The 14,383-nt window shown below is 41.0% G+C and overlaps 2 pseudogenes; one reads left to right on the top strand and one right to left on the bottom strand.

Moving 5' to 3' along the window:
• The first annotated feature begins 675 nt into the window (after positions 1-675).
• On the top strand, positions 676-3,371 carry LOC118936712 (protein NLRC3-like; annotated as a pseudogene).
• A 913-nt stretch (positions 3,372-4,284) lies between these two features.
• Positions 4,285-5,466, bottom strand: LOC149980093 (ecto-ADP-ribosyltransferase 4-like; annotated as a pseudogene).
• Positions 5,467-14,383: the final 8,917 nt, after the last annotated feature.

Raw genomic sequence — 14,383 nt, 5'->3', positions numbered from 1 at the left:
TTTTTGAAGCCCTCAAGCCAGGATCAACTTGTGGGTTAAACTAATGTATTCTGGGAAATGTAATATTTTCCCCATATTGAACGAAATGAAAGTGATTAGTTAAGTTATTGGAATATTCACATGCAGGTTTTGTTAACCTTGATCATTAATTTTATTGTTTCAACAATATTTTCTGTGCATGTATATAACAACACGTTTGAGGTTTTGTGAACCAGTATACAGCTAATATAGAATAGAAGAGACATTTTCATTTCACTGAATTCAATTCTATTTCCTTAAATTCAATTCCATATCCTGTTTACTACTTCAATTGGAATTCAATTCAAATTCAATAATTTAATTGGAATTTATCAGACATTCTCAATTCAATTCTGAATTGAGCCCAACCCTGTTTCCTATGGAAGATTGACAGTATCATTTAAAACAACTGAAATTCCCATTAGGGTCAGCATTCTCTGATGTGACCCTCCAAACATCTTTGAGGTACCATTTGAAAGTTGACATTTCTATTGTGTTCTCATTTTAGTACATTTAACAGACAACATGACTCCCACCCTATATTCAAGAGCATGCTGAATTGAGCCCAACCCTGCTGTGTATCTCTTCCGGGAGGAAATCACAAGTGTACCCCAGTCCAACCCCACAGATTGTGACGTCAGCCTGGCTCAGACTGCGATGGAAGATTCTGGCCAACAGGGGGCGACCTTGCCACCGAGGGAGAACATACAGCCGTTACTCAGAGGAGCAAGTGTAAGTACTATATCTCTTCATGATTTTCATATGCCTGGAATTATATACTGAATCTACTTCCTATTGACATTTATTCTGTAGCTCATCTCACTGTGCACACAACATTTAGAGCTAAGTTCACTAGATACAATAATAGATTTAGTTTCAGTCAGAATGTTTCTCTCTTGTAGGCATGCATACATAAATTCCTAAACAATCTAATCTGAATTCTCTCTCTCCCTCCCTCTCCCTCTCCCTCTCCCAGCAGTAGGAGTCAGGGAGAAACTCCAATCAGAGCTGAGAGGGAAGTGCGCGTCATTGTGTGATGGAACCCCAGCAGGACAAGAGGTGCGGAGCCAGTGCCTCACACACTCCTATGTGGAACTCCTCATCACCGAAGGCAACATCCAATGGCACAACGATAGGTATGCTGCCACGCGAACCGTAAGGTAACCATCAGATATGCCCACTGCTAATGAGGAAGCAACGATCAAGCTTGACAATATCTTCAAACCACCGATATCTCTGGATTGGCCTAAAGTAAAAAAACGTCCTGATGAAGGGACCCGCAGGCTCACGGAATGTGGCAATTGTCCAGAAGTTTGTCTTTAACTGGGCCGAGGACAGAGCCAATCAGGAAGTTGACTCCTTGTTTGTCTTTCCCTTCAGTGAACTCAATTGGCTAATGGACCGGAGCTTCAGTCTGAGTGGCCTCATCAGCCACTTTCACTCGTCCATGACATCAGAGAACGAGAACCCTGGTCTGGATCTGAGTCGGTCTAAAGTGGACTTCATCTTGGACGGTTTGGACCAATTCAACCTTCCCCTGGACTTTGAAAGAATATCAGTGGAGTCTGACATCAATAAGGAGATGCCTTTGCCCATCCTCCTAGCGAACCTCATCTGGTGTCAGCTGCTTCTTCCCTCCGCCTACGTCTGGGTGATCACCAGGCCTGCGTCCGCCAGTTTCATACCCATCAACGTCCTCCCCCAACAACAGTGCTTGACAGAGATAAGGGGCTTTGACGAAACCCAGAAGAGGGAGTTCTTTAGAAAGAGGTTTGGCGATCAGAGTCTGGTGCACAAAGCTATCTCCCTAGTCATGAAAGCTATTGCCCTAGAGTCATCACGGAACCTCTGCATACTGTATCAAACATCGTTGTGCTGTGAGATGCTGGCGGCCATTTTAGAAAACACTGAGGCGGGAGTGTGTGTCGAGATAGACACTCTTGACACAACTATACACTCACTTTTTGCTTGTTCATATCGGTTTGAAGAACGATCGAAATGGAGAACACTCAGAATCAATCAGAGAGGTTGTTCGTAAGCTTGGGATGCTGGCTTTTCTACAACTGGAAAGAGGAAGCATCATATTCAGCGAGAGTGATGTGATGGAACATGGAATCGACGTCTCCAAAAGTTCCATATTCCACAGGTTGTGTAGGCCGCTCATCGCAGGGTGTGAGATGTACCTGGAGGAAATGTACCGCTTTGCGTACACAGGCATTCAAGACTACCTAGCTGCCATGCACGTGTTTCTCACCTACAGAAATGAAATGAGAAATCTACTACTCCAACCTACTACACTCTTTGATCAATTGAAAGGGACGTTCAGGTGAGCAACCCTTTTAGACCTCCACAGATGCTCCGTGGACTGGGTTTTACGGAACATGCACGGAACTTATGACATCTTCCTCTGCTTCCTCCTTGGCCTCTCAACAACACCCAACCAGACTCTCTTAGATCTAGTATGTCTAGGGAAAGGTTTAAAGGTCACAGGCTCCAAGGTGATCACAGAGATCACGGCGGAATACATTAATTAAGCATACGATCAAGTCTGAGCCTTACCTTCAGACCACCGTGGCACTTTTCAGATGTCTGCCGGAGCTAGGGGACGCCTCGCTGGGCAGAGAGGTCCGACGCTACCTGACCTCCGAGTCCCAGTGGGGGTTCCTGCTGGAGCCCGACCAATGCTGGGAGCTGGCGGACATGCTTTGGGCAGGCAGGGAGATGGAGAGGGAAGTGTTTATGGAGATGGAACGTTTGAGTTGGATGGCCGAATGAGCATGTGGAGGATGCAGACTGTACTGGGGGACAAACACTGGCAGGTCTACTAGAAAGACATCATTGCTGTATGAATGGTCTATTAGGGAGACATCACCACAGATTGTACTGCCACATCTACCAAAATGCCAGTGCAGAGACTGTTGAGGTATTTCGAGTTTAACTGGGATAGGGGGACGCAAATGTCCCACTCGGCCAATTGCCAGGGAAAATGCAGAGCGCCAGATTCAAATAAAATACTATAAAATTCAAACTTTCATTAAATTACACATGCAAGATAGCAAATTAAAGCTACACTCATTCTGAATCCAGCCAACATGTCAGATTTAAAAAAGGATAAGAAGCTATTATCTGATGATAGCACAGCAGTAAACAAAGAGAGTAGCATATTTCATCCCTGCAGGCGCTACACAAAGCACAGAAATAAAATATAAAACATCCCTTACCTTTGACAAGCTTCTTTTGTTGGCACTCCAATATGTCCCATAAACATCACAAATAGTCCTTTTGTTTGATTAATTCCGTCCATATATATCCAAAATGTCAATTTATTTGGCGCGTTTCATCCAGAGAAAAACAGCTTCCAATTTGCGAAAAGTCACTACAAAATATCTCAAAAGTTACCTGTAAACTTTGCCAAAACATTTCAAAATACTTTTGGAATACAACTTTAGGTATTTTTAAACGTTAATAATCGATCAAATTGAAGACTGGTCTATCTGTTTTCAATAGAGGACGAGAGGAAACTAAATGCTACTTTTCAAGTCTTGGCCAACTCTCAACAGCGTTACCCTTTTCCAGGATGGCCGTACTTCTTCATTGCACAAAGGAATAACCTCAACCAAATTCCAAAGACTGGTGACATCCGGTGGAAGCGGTAGGAGCTGCAAACAAGTGCCTAAGAAATATCGCTTCCCCATGAGAAATCGTTGAACAGACAGCGACCTCAAAAATAAATAATTCTGAATGGTTAGTCCTCGGGGTTTTGCCTGCTACATAAGTTCTGTTATACTCACAGACATGATTCAAACACTTTTAGAAACTTCAGAGTGTTTTCTATCCAAATCTACTAATCTACTACATAATATGCATATCTTATGTTCTTGGCATGAGTAGCAGAAAGTTGAAATTGGGCACGCTATTTATCCAAAAGTGGAAATGCTTCCCCCTATTCCAAAGAGGTTAAAGAGATGTATAGGTACATTAGGAGGGTAGGTTTGAGTGTTTTATATGTAGAGAGAGAAAAAGTGATGATTGCAATCCATGTTTATGCCTGAGTAGTGGGTAGTAGTGTCTACTGAAAAATCTTAAAATCAATCAATTAATCAATTCTTCAAACAAACAAACGTTATTTGCTTAGAGCAGGGCTGTCCAACCCTGTTCCTAGAGTGCTACCGTCCTGTAGGTTCTCACTCCAACCCTCATCTAGCGCACCTGATTCTAATAATTAGCTGCTTGAAAAGCTGAATCGGGTTGGTTACATCTGGGGTTGGAGTGAAAACCTACAGGAGGGTAGCTCTGTAGGAACAGGGTAGGACAGCCCTGGCTTAGACCTTTGTACAAACTGACTTGCCGTTCACATGGCAGAAGTCATAGCGCAGTTGAGATTGGTCATAGTGCCAATAGACTCCAGGTATAAGTGCCATGTCAGAGCCCCTCTCCATTTGTTAGGTACCTTCTTTACTGCCACCACCCTGAACAGCTCGTAGGATGGCACCAGCACATTGAGGCCTGAAGAGGAGCAGCAGTGGCGTGAGTCTGAGCGGGGCAGCAGGTGCCTGTGGCACATCCGTATGGTCAGATCAAAGCTGGAGCTGTACCGCCGCGTGGACGACAGGACAAAGTGCCCCGTGCGCACCTGATGCCCCACCTCCCCTCGTAAGTTGTCCCTGCGCCCGCTGTCAGCATACACCAGCAGGCAGCCTTTCCCATTGTGCTCCAACTCTGCCTCCGCCTCCTCCCGACCAATCAGGAGCTGGTCAGCAGGAAGTGGAGGGAGGCACTTGAACAAGAAGCACCAGCGGTAAACATTTGCATCAGGGCCCAGAGATCTGGCTTCCACGTCAAAGATCAAAGGGAAGGTGTGATTGTTTGTGTAGAGGGTCAGCGCTGTGACATGGAGGTCAGTGAGGTTCGCCACAGTCATCTTGCAGTGTCAAGCTTGTGACCAGTTGGTGGAGAAAGAGGGGCTGGCCTGGCGTTCTCTTGTCAGCAGGTCGCCTGTGGTGATGTTCCCCCTCATCTCCTCCCTGCACGCTGGTTAGCTGTCGTCCACCGAGCTCGGTTCTACGTTCAACTGCTCCGCGTCACAGCGGCACTGGCACTGCTGAGGACAGCTATCTTGTGTTAGAAGCATTCTGGCACTACTGAGGACAGCTATACAGTGTTAGAAGTAATCTGGCACTGCTGAGGACAGCTATACAATGTTAGAATTATTCTGCCACTGCCGAGGACAGCTATAAAATGTTAGAATCATTCTGCCACTGCTGAGGACAGCGATTCAGTGTTAGCATATATACCGTATGTGGCTACCTACATAAAGCTCTGGCTTCCTGTAAATTGTGTCACAAATATATTAAAATATTATGTACAACTGGGGTCACCCACCTCTGCACTGTTGACTGTAGTGAACATTGTTGCCAAGAGCAACAGGACTCCTGCCAAGTATTTCATAATAATGCAGGTTGACAGCAAAACAACCTGTTGATAGAATGTTGAAAAATAATCACTAATTTCCTAATACTGGTATTTTTACAATTAAGCAACATGACTGATGAATCTTGGCCAGTCAGTCATAACTGCTAGAACCTGAAGTTTTTCATCTAATGTGGAGTTGAAACACAAACGAATGTGTACATAATTCAATTCACTTTCAAATTCATTTTTAAAATCATTGATAAAGATTGTGTTTTCTGATTGTTATCCATTGGGGTGGTGTGTGTCTGTGCCAGCAAGTGTGTGTTCGTACCGGATCTCTGTCCTCTCTTTGTCCAAACCTATTTCCAGATAGTTTTAGCTAACAGTCTAGGTCTATCCTGGTAAGTCAGGATCTGAGACAAACAACTTCACAGAAATCACCTTACAGTAAATTAATGATCTGAGCTCACTCTAGTGTAGAATACCCACAGATACAAACTCTGTCTTGAAGCTAACCTCCTTCACTGGGTGCATCTCAATAGTCCTCAGTGGCTTCCTCTCCTCTGCTTCAAATACACTGATCTGAACCATGGGACAGGTGAAAGCAATATTGTGGATGTATTTGCTCTCAGCAGTTCTGTTTTTTACCCACATCAATTCAGATTAAGGAAAGGAAACTATTGAGATTCAACTACTGTTTGACCCAGCGTGCACTGACCCTCAACTTCCACCCATGAATTGGCCAATATCACCCACACTCACTTTTTCCAAATCCTTGTGAGTTGGTTTTCAAAAGGCCATAACAAATACACTGTACATGCCATAACTTAATTGGTATAACTTTTGAAATCATGGGGGTATTTTATATGGTGACAGACTTAAAAATACATATATGCAACCTCCCCAAAAATTGCAGGAGCAAATTAACAATAAATGCATTAAACGAATGGGCCATTCTTGATACACCCTGGAAAATGTTGAGCGTGAAAAACCCAGCAGCGATGTACACATACACAATCCATTGTCTCAATTGTCTCAAGGCTTAAAAATCCTTCTAACCTGTCCCCCCCCCCCCCCGTCATCTACACTGATTGAAATGGATTTAACAGGTAACATCAATAAGGGATCATAGCTTTCATCTGGATTTACCTGATCAGGCTAAGTAATTTTTTGTACACTCAGTGTATGTGTGTAATATTATCACATCTGACATGAACTTAATTACTGTTTAAAGGTTGTGCATTTAACTTGTAGATACTACATTAGCTATAATATTTTAAAAATGCACTACTAATTGCCATTCTATTAAATCAATGAAATCAGAATTAAATGTACTGATGTTAATTATTGAAACTGTTAAAAACCTCTTGGAACTACCGCTCCCGGATCCGGGAGAATTGTCATCAACTGACACTAACTAGCATAACGCAACGGACAAAAAATATCACTAGAAAATATTCATATTCATGAAATCACAAGTGAAATATATTGAAACACAGCTTAGCCTTTTGTTAATCACCCTGTCATCTCAGATTTTGAAATTATGCTTTACAGCCAAAGCAAGACAAGCATTTGTGTAAGTTTATCGATAGCCTAGCATAGCATTATGCCTAGCTAGCAGCAGGCAGCTTGGTCACGAAAATCAGAAAATCAATCAAATTGTTTACCTTGTTTACCTGATGAGCTTCTGATGTTTTCACTCACAAGACTCCCAGTTAGATAGCAAATGATCCTTTTTTCCATAAAGATTATGTTTGTAGCCGAAATAGCTCTGTTTGTTCTTCACGTTTGGTTGAGAAATCGACCGGAAATTGCGGTCAAGACAACACCGAAAAATATTCCAAATTAGATCCATAATATCGACAGAAACATGGCAAACGTTTTTTATAATCAATCCCCAAGGTGTTTTTCAAATATCTATTCGATAATATATCAACCGGGTCAGTTGGCTTCTTAGTAGGAGCGAGAGAAACAATTGCCGCATTTGTCTATTACGCACAAATCACTCTGAGAGCCACCTGGTGACCACTTACGTAATGTTGTCGCTCACGCTCATTTTTCAAAATAAAAGCCAAAAACTATGTCTTGTGACACTAGACACATTAGGGAAACCATAGAAAAAGGAATCTGGTTGATATCCCTTTCACTGCTCAATAGGGACGCATAGGAACGCAGAGGTTTCTAAATAAGAGTAACTTCCTGATTGAATTTTTCTCAGGCTTTCGCCTGCAATATCAGTTCTGTTGTACTCACAGACAATATTTTAACCGTTTTGGAAACTTTAGAGTGTTTTCTATCCTAAGCTGTCAATTATATGCATATTCTATTATCTGGTCCTGAAAAATAGCCTGTTTACTTTGGCAACGTTATTTTTCCAAAAATGAAAATAGTGCCCCCTAGTTTCAAGAGGTTTTAACCACAAATCCTCACTACACAGATGAATATCTGGCTGTCCTTGTCTCCAGAACCTACGAACCAACAAGTTTAGAGACATTATATTAAGTAATTATATTAAGTCTTCAGCATTTAGTACAATAACCAAGTGTCTACAGGATCCATTTGTATTTTACAAACTATGTTTAAGTTAGATTTGTTTCATCCACTCATTTCCAGGTGCCTTCCTTCAGTGACTCAGTCAGACAAGTCCAGAGCTTCTTATTGTTAGCCAGTTTATTCAGAAACACCTGGGGAAAACATATTTAGTATGTTTAATATCTCTGCCCGTCTGTATCTGTCGCTCTCCCTCTCTTTCACCTTCTCTCTCACCTGTTTGTCTCAACTGTTTATGATCACAAGGTCCGCTCCTCTCTTTATACATTCTGCTCTGTTCTGACTCCAAGTTTTCTTCTCTTTAAAGAGGTAATAACGGCTAGACTTGAATCTCCTCCAACCGACAGGACAGCATCCTGCAGAAGGACAGCATATTGGTCAATGCAGTCATATAACTTCAATATATCACAATAGTTTTTTCACATCAACTCAAATTCTCAGTTATTTGCATACTATACAACCGGGGGTGCCTCAGCTAGCTCGTCGAGCTTCCACGCCTTAGCTGGCTCGAGAGGTCATCTTCCCTCTGTGAGCTTGGCCGGCGCCCACCCCACGTCATGCGTTGTTGTGTTCCTGTCCAGACGCTGTTCTGTCCTGTCCATTGTCCGTGGTTAATTAAATGTTCACTCCCTGTACCTGCTTCTCATCTCCAGCGTCGTGCTTACAGCTCTGATATTTTCCTTTGTAACTGGTGTTTCTCTTCAGCCAAGGTGTTGTAACGGGTTTGTAGCTGGGCTCTGTTTCTAGTCATTGTGTTAAAACGTGCCTGAAACTGGTCTCTGTCTTTATTCAAGGCGTTGAAAGTAGTCTCCAGTTGGTCTCTCTCCTTAGTCAGGTTTTTGTAACTAGTTCTTTCTTTTCTGAAGTATGGTTGGCCGTTAAAAGAGAGAGTTCTGGACAGTTGATTGTAGTGATCGTCATCTGTGATGGAACAGAGAACAAATGTACAATTTTATGTTTCTTTACACACACACTGACGCTAACACACACGGACATACACACTCACACCCTACCACCTGTGATTTTTGAATAGTCACAGTGTACAGAGAGACTTATGACTGGTCAGCAAGAGAAGACAATGCAGTCCCAGAGAAACTGAGGCCAGTCTGTAAGGCTGACAGTTCTGATTCCCAAGTGTCAGTCCTGCAGGTGTCGAGAAACAAATATAATATACACCTGATTTGGTCCTACTGTATCTATCTTGGTCTTTTCAGCTGACCAGTTTCTCCCTCATAAACCAATGCTGTTCTGATACCAAAAGGAACTGATGCCATGGTTTCCCTCACACACACACAGACAGACAGTAACAGCAATTCTGTCCTCTACTCCCATTTCCATTAAATTATTTGGTTCCAATTCAAAAGGAATTTGTTTTGTGTGAAATGTGTCATTACTACATAGAAAGACAACGTATAATGATTTTGAACATGATTCTGATTTATTTATAAAACCTTGCAGCATTTTATACATACTTAATTAACAGGTCAACAAAAAAAGGACAACAAAAAGTCAAGGTATTGGAGTGGCCATCACAAAGCCCTGACCTCAATCCCATAGAAAATATGTGGGCAGAACTGAAAAAGTGTGTGCGAGCATGGAGGCCTACAAATCTGACTCAGATTCTCCAGCTCTGTCAGGAGGAATGGGCCAAAATTCACCCAACTTATTGTGTGAAGCTTGTGGAAGGCTACCTGAAATGTTTGACCCAAGTTAAACCATTTAAAGGCAATGCTACCAAATACTATTTGAGTGTATGTAAACTTCTGACCCACTGGGAATGTGATGAAAGAAGTAAAAGCTGAAATAAATAATTCTCTCTACTATTATTCTGACATTTCACATTCTTAAAAAAAAGTGGAGAGCCTAACTGACCTAAGACAGGGAATTTTTTACTCTGATTAAATGTCAGGAATTGTGAAAAACTGAATTTAAATATTTTTGCCTAAACTTCCGCCTTCAACTGTATATATTTTTATTTTATTTTAAGTCAGGCTGTAACACAACGTAATGTGGAATAGTCAAGGGGTTTTAGTACATTCTGAAGGCACTGTATGTTCTTCAGGAGGTGATGATATTACAACCAAACAATTCAATAAATGTTTACAATCCCTTAAATGTTATGCAGTTGTCAACGGTTTTAGCAGAGCTGTGGTCTCCTTGACCCCCAGCAGGCTAATCGAACACTCTGCACTCTATTGTGACGTCTTATTGATAACGGCCTACAGAAAAATATAGAAATGAAATAGCATAGAGTGCAACAACTCACTATGGTATCGACAGATTTAGTTTTTTCAGACCATAGTAATCTAAACCAAAGTATTGGCACCCTTGGCAAAGATGTAAAAAAAAATCTGTATGAAATAAATAATACAAATATTGAGCTGTATTTGTATTTTATACTAATACAATTGCTCAGAGAAAGAGATTTTGTTTATTACATCAAAAACATTTTTCAAAATAAAAATGGTCAAAACCTTTCAATACCTCACCTTGCAAGGATAACGACCTTGATCCATTTTCTAAAATGTTTTGTCTGGAGACTGAGATGGCCATTGCACAATATTGATTGTGGTCAGTTTATCATTTCTTTGTGGATTTTGATGTGTGCTTGAGGGTATTGTCTTGCTGGAAGATCCACTTGTGGCCAAGTGTCAGCCTTATTGTAGAGGCAACCAGGTTTTTGGCAAAAATGTATTCGTACTGGGTAAAGTCCATGATGCCGTTGACCTTAGCAATGGCCACAGGTGCAGGGGAAGCAATTAATATCCCCATTTCAAGGGCCGTAACCAGGGTTTGAGTTTTAGTGATGACAGGAATAAGGGAAATGTCCTCCCCTGCCCCCGCAGGATTTCTTTTGGAAAGTTAAAGATCATTTACTGCATTTCTATACAATAAAATACACTTTAAAATGCTATTTGGAGAACAGCAAAAACAAGCAAAAGTGATCCTAGCCATTATCACCTTGGCTGCTGTGAATACATTCACCTGAGTTGATCAACAGACCATAGGTGAAGGCAAGGGTGGGCCTTGGTGGGCCAGGTCCACCCAATCTGATTGAGAGAAAAAAATTAAAACAATTGTCAGTGTTCCAAATGAGACATTATTTATCTTTTTACCTAAACACAATACTTAGGCAGGCGCTCACGGTAACTGAGTACCGGCACCTCACATTTTCCTCTACTTGAGTTCCTGCACCTCTTCTCTGTCTGCATTAACAAGGACAACACACAGGTCTTTCCATCATTGTATGATTTTTGTGTTCAAATGAACTCAAGCTTACGGACCATGTCAAATGTGATATAGCCAAGCATCTGAGTGAGTTGGGTGTGCAATTAGGCAGCTACTTTCCCGAAACGGATGACACAAACAACTGGATTCGTGATCCCTTTCATGCCCTGCCTCCAGTCCACTTACCAATATCTGAACAAGAGCCTCATCGAAATTGCAACAAGCGGTTCTGTGAACATTGAATTTAAATCAGAAGCCACTGCCAGATTCTGGATTGGGCTGCGCTCAGAATATTCTACCTTGGCAAATCTCGCTGTTAAGACAATGATGCCCTTTGCAACCACATACCTATGTGAGAGTGGATTCTTGGCCCTCACTAGCATGAAAACTAAATACAGGCACAGCCTGTGTGTGGAAAATGATTTAAGACTGAGACTCTCTCCAATACAGCCCAACATTGCAGAATTATGTGCATCCTTTCAAGCACACCCTTCTCAGTTATTCACAATTTTCGATGAACAAATACAGTTTTATATGTAAGATGGCTAAATAAAGAGCAAAATTATTGATTATTATTGTATGTTCCCTGGTCCTATGAGAGCTCTTTGTCACTTCCCACGAGGCGGTTTGCGACAAAAACTCACACTTTTAATTTAATTTTTAAATTAAACTTATGTTTAATAAATGTATCGTATAGTTTGTGTGTGGCAGACTTACAATGATGGCAAAAAACAACATTTGCGAGTGCGCTGACCCTGGTGCTAGAGGGGGTAGGCAGCTGGAGGTTGAATGTTTGAAGGGGTACGGGGCTATAAATAGTTTGGTAACCACTACAGTAGGGTATTCTGTATGCTATGCTTTTATGATAATTTAAATATGATTTGAGTGCCAAAATTTTGGTCCACCTACATTATATATAATGTTTTACCTCTGAAAAGGGGGAAATATGAGAAATGATTCACACTGACACGTAGCATCAACAGTGTATTACATTGTTAGAACTGTAATGTTTGCATTTTGATAGCGTTTTAATGTAAACCTATAGGGAAGATAAGTCATGTGGAGATGTACAGATCTTCATTTTTTAAGTTCCTAACTTGTACAGATTTTCTCAGGCCCCACGTAGAGCCCCGACCTCAAGTTTGGGAACCAATGTACTAACTTTTCTCTGCCTACTTCCTCTCTCTCTCCCTCTGTGTCCTCTGTGAGCCTGCCTCAGCCTCACCACTGAGCGCTACATCAATATTTGTATTCTACTCTCTGTAAGAGAGAGTATAGTATCTTCTTCCATGCCTCTCATCTTTGTTGTGTTGTGTGGGTGAAAAACAAATACAATGCATTACATACTTAGTGTACCTCACATAATACAACACAGAAGCATACAAGGTAATGTAAACTGCAAACAGTTGAAGAAGCAGCAGATATTCTTCCTGGTGTCCACAAGTTCAAGTATATATTTGTATAAGTTCACAGTGCAATTCTAAACTTTCTCCAATAGAAGGTGCTCTTGACCAATCTATGCTCAGGTTCATCATAATACAACAAGTCCACTAAGCCCTCTTCTCAAGGGAGATTTATACAATAGTGTATTGAGCTCAGAGCTGATGGCAATAAAGGATAATGGATTTATCTTCCCTTCCTCATCTCCTGGGCCTCCATCTTCACAGGGTGTAGTGATGTTGACTGTGATGGTTTGTTTACCCTCTACCTCCAGAGGGAGTGAAAGTGCTTACTCACAGAAATATTCAGATTTATGAGAGTGCACACGCATGTCCCACACCGGTTTCCCTTTATAAATCACAATCAAATTGAAATTTGGCGCACGTGAGCGAGCGTCGTGTCCAACCTGTTTAACGCCCATATTTGTCTAATTCTTCCATTTGCCAAATCTTCCAATAGTGCCAAAGCAGCCATTGTGCATCATTACACATTTTAATTGCATGCCTTTTAAATACCCACTCATTTGATTGTCAAAGCTACTCAATTGCGTAACACCTTCAGGTGTGGTAATTACCCTGATTGTAACTGACAATGACAGGGCCATTATCACATTGACAGTTCTGCGCTAAGAACATGTGAAAACAATATGAAACTGTACACTCGTATCTTCCCACCTGAGGCATGGAAAATGGCATCAGTTCGAATGCAATTTGTCCTACTGTTCACCTTTATTATTTCTGAGAATACATTTCATAACATGCAAGTATTGTTTAATAATTACAGGTCCAATTAAATTTGATTCCCGATTAAACTGTAGAACACATTTGAGGGGGTCTTTTGTAAAAACAGATATCTCCATTTGTGTTTATTATCCTAAATCATGTTTTTTGTGTGCACTCCAGGGAACCCTTCATATATAGTATGTGAGAGGTAATATTTAGATTTATTTTACACAATGGTATCAATTTCAAAGCCTTTCCCGAGTTTCATCCTTTTGCCATCAAATTCGCAGTTTCTAATTTCTCCAGTTTATGTGCATACGTATGGGTCAAAGTGTACGTGGAGGACCGCACATCCTCCCGTCAAGTAAAAAAAAAAAATGTTCCTAAAGTTTGCTTAGAAAGTGGTGTACATCTTCTTTTGTAGCTACGCAATGTTTATAAATGAGGCCCCAGGTCTGTTAAGATCTCACATGCACCTGTAAGGTCCTAACCGTTAGGACATGCTATAGAGGGCTTAACTTAACTTGGTATGTAGGCCCATGTTGTGTCTTGACTATCATTGATATGTTTGACTGTTATTTGATCAAATAACTACATGCCACGTTCATTACGCGATTACATTAATAATATAACAATTAATTAAGTAGTAATCTGGTGCCCCACAGGAAAAGTTTTTTAACGAGTTACTATCTCCTAACTAAACTCTAAAGATATAAATATGTCTTATGTCAATATGTCAATTCATTAATACTTATTTACCTTCAGTCTCATTCTGAATGTCGCAAAACTCTTGGAAATCTGCTCGAACCCTAGTCTCCATGATGAATCAGCGATATACAAATTGGCTTAATTATTTATTTACTGACTAACTAAATAATCACACAGAATTACATAAAACACACACACAGAATAGATTATACAGTGGGGCAAAAAAGTATTTAGTCAGCCACCTATTGTGCAAGTTCTCCCACTTAAAAAGATGAGAGAGGCCTGTAATTTTCATAATAGGTACA

The sequence above is a fragment of the Oncorhynchus mykiss genome, chromosome 10 (genome assembly GCF_057628025.1).
Source record: "Oncorhynchus mykiss isolate SJ-2025 chromosome 10, ASM5762802v1, whole genome shotgun sequence".
Classification (NCBI taxonomy): Eukaryota; Metazoa; Chordata; class Actinopteri; order Salmoniformes; family Salmonidae; genus Oncorhynchus; species Oncorhynchus mykiss.
The sequence above is the reverse complement of the archived record's forward strand: the minus strand, read 5'-3'. Positions and strand labels throughout refer to the sequence as shown.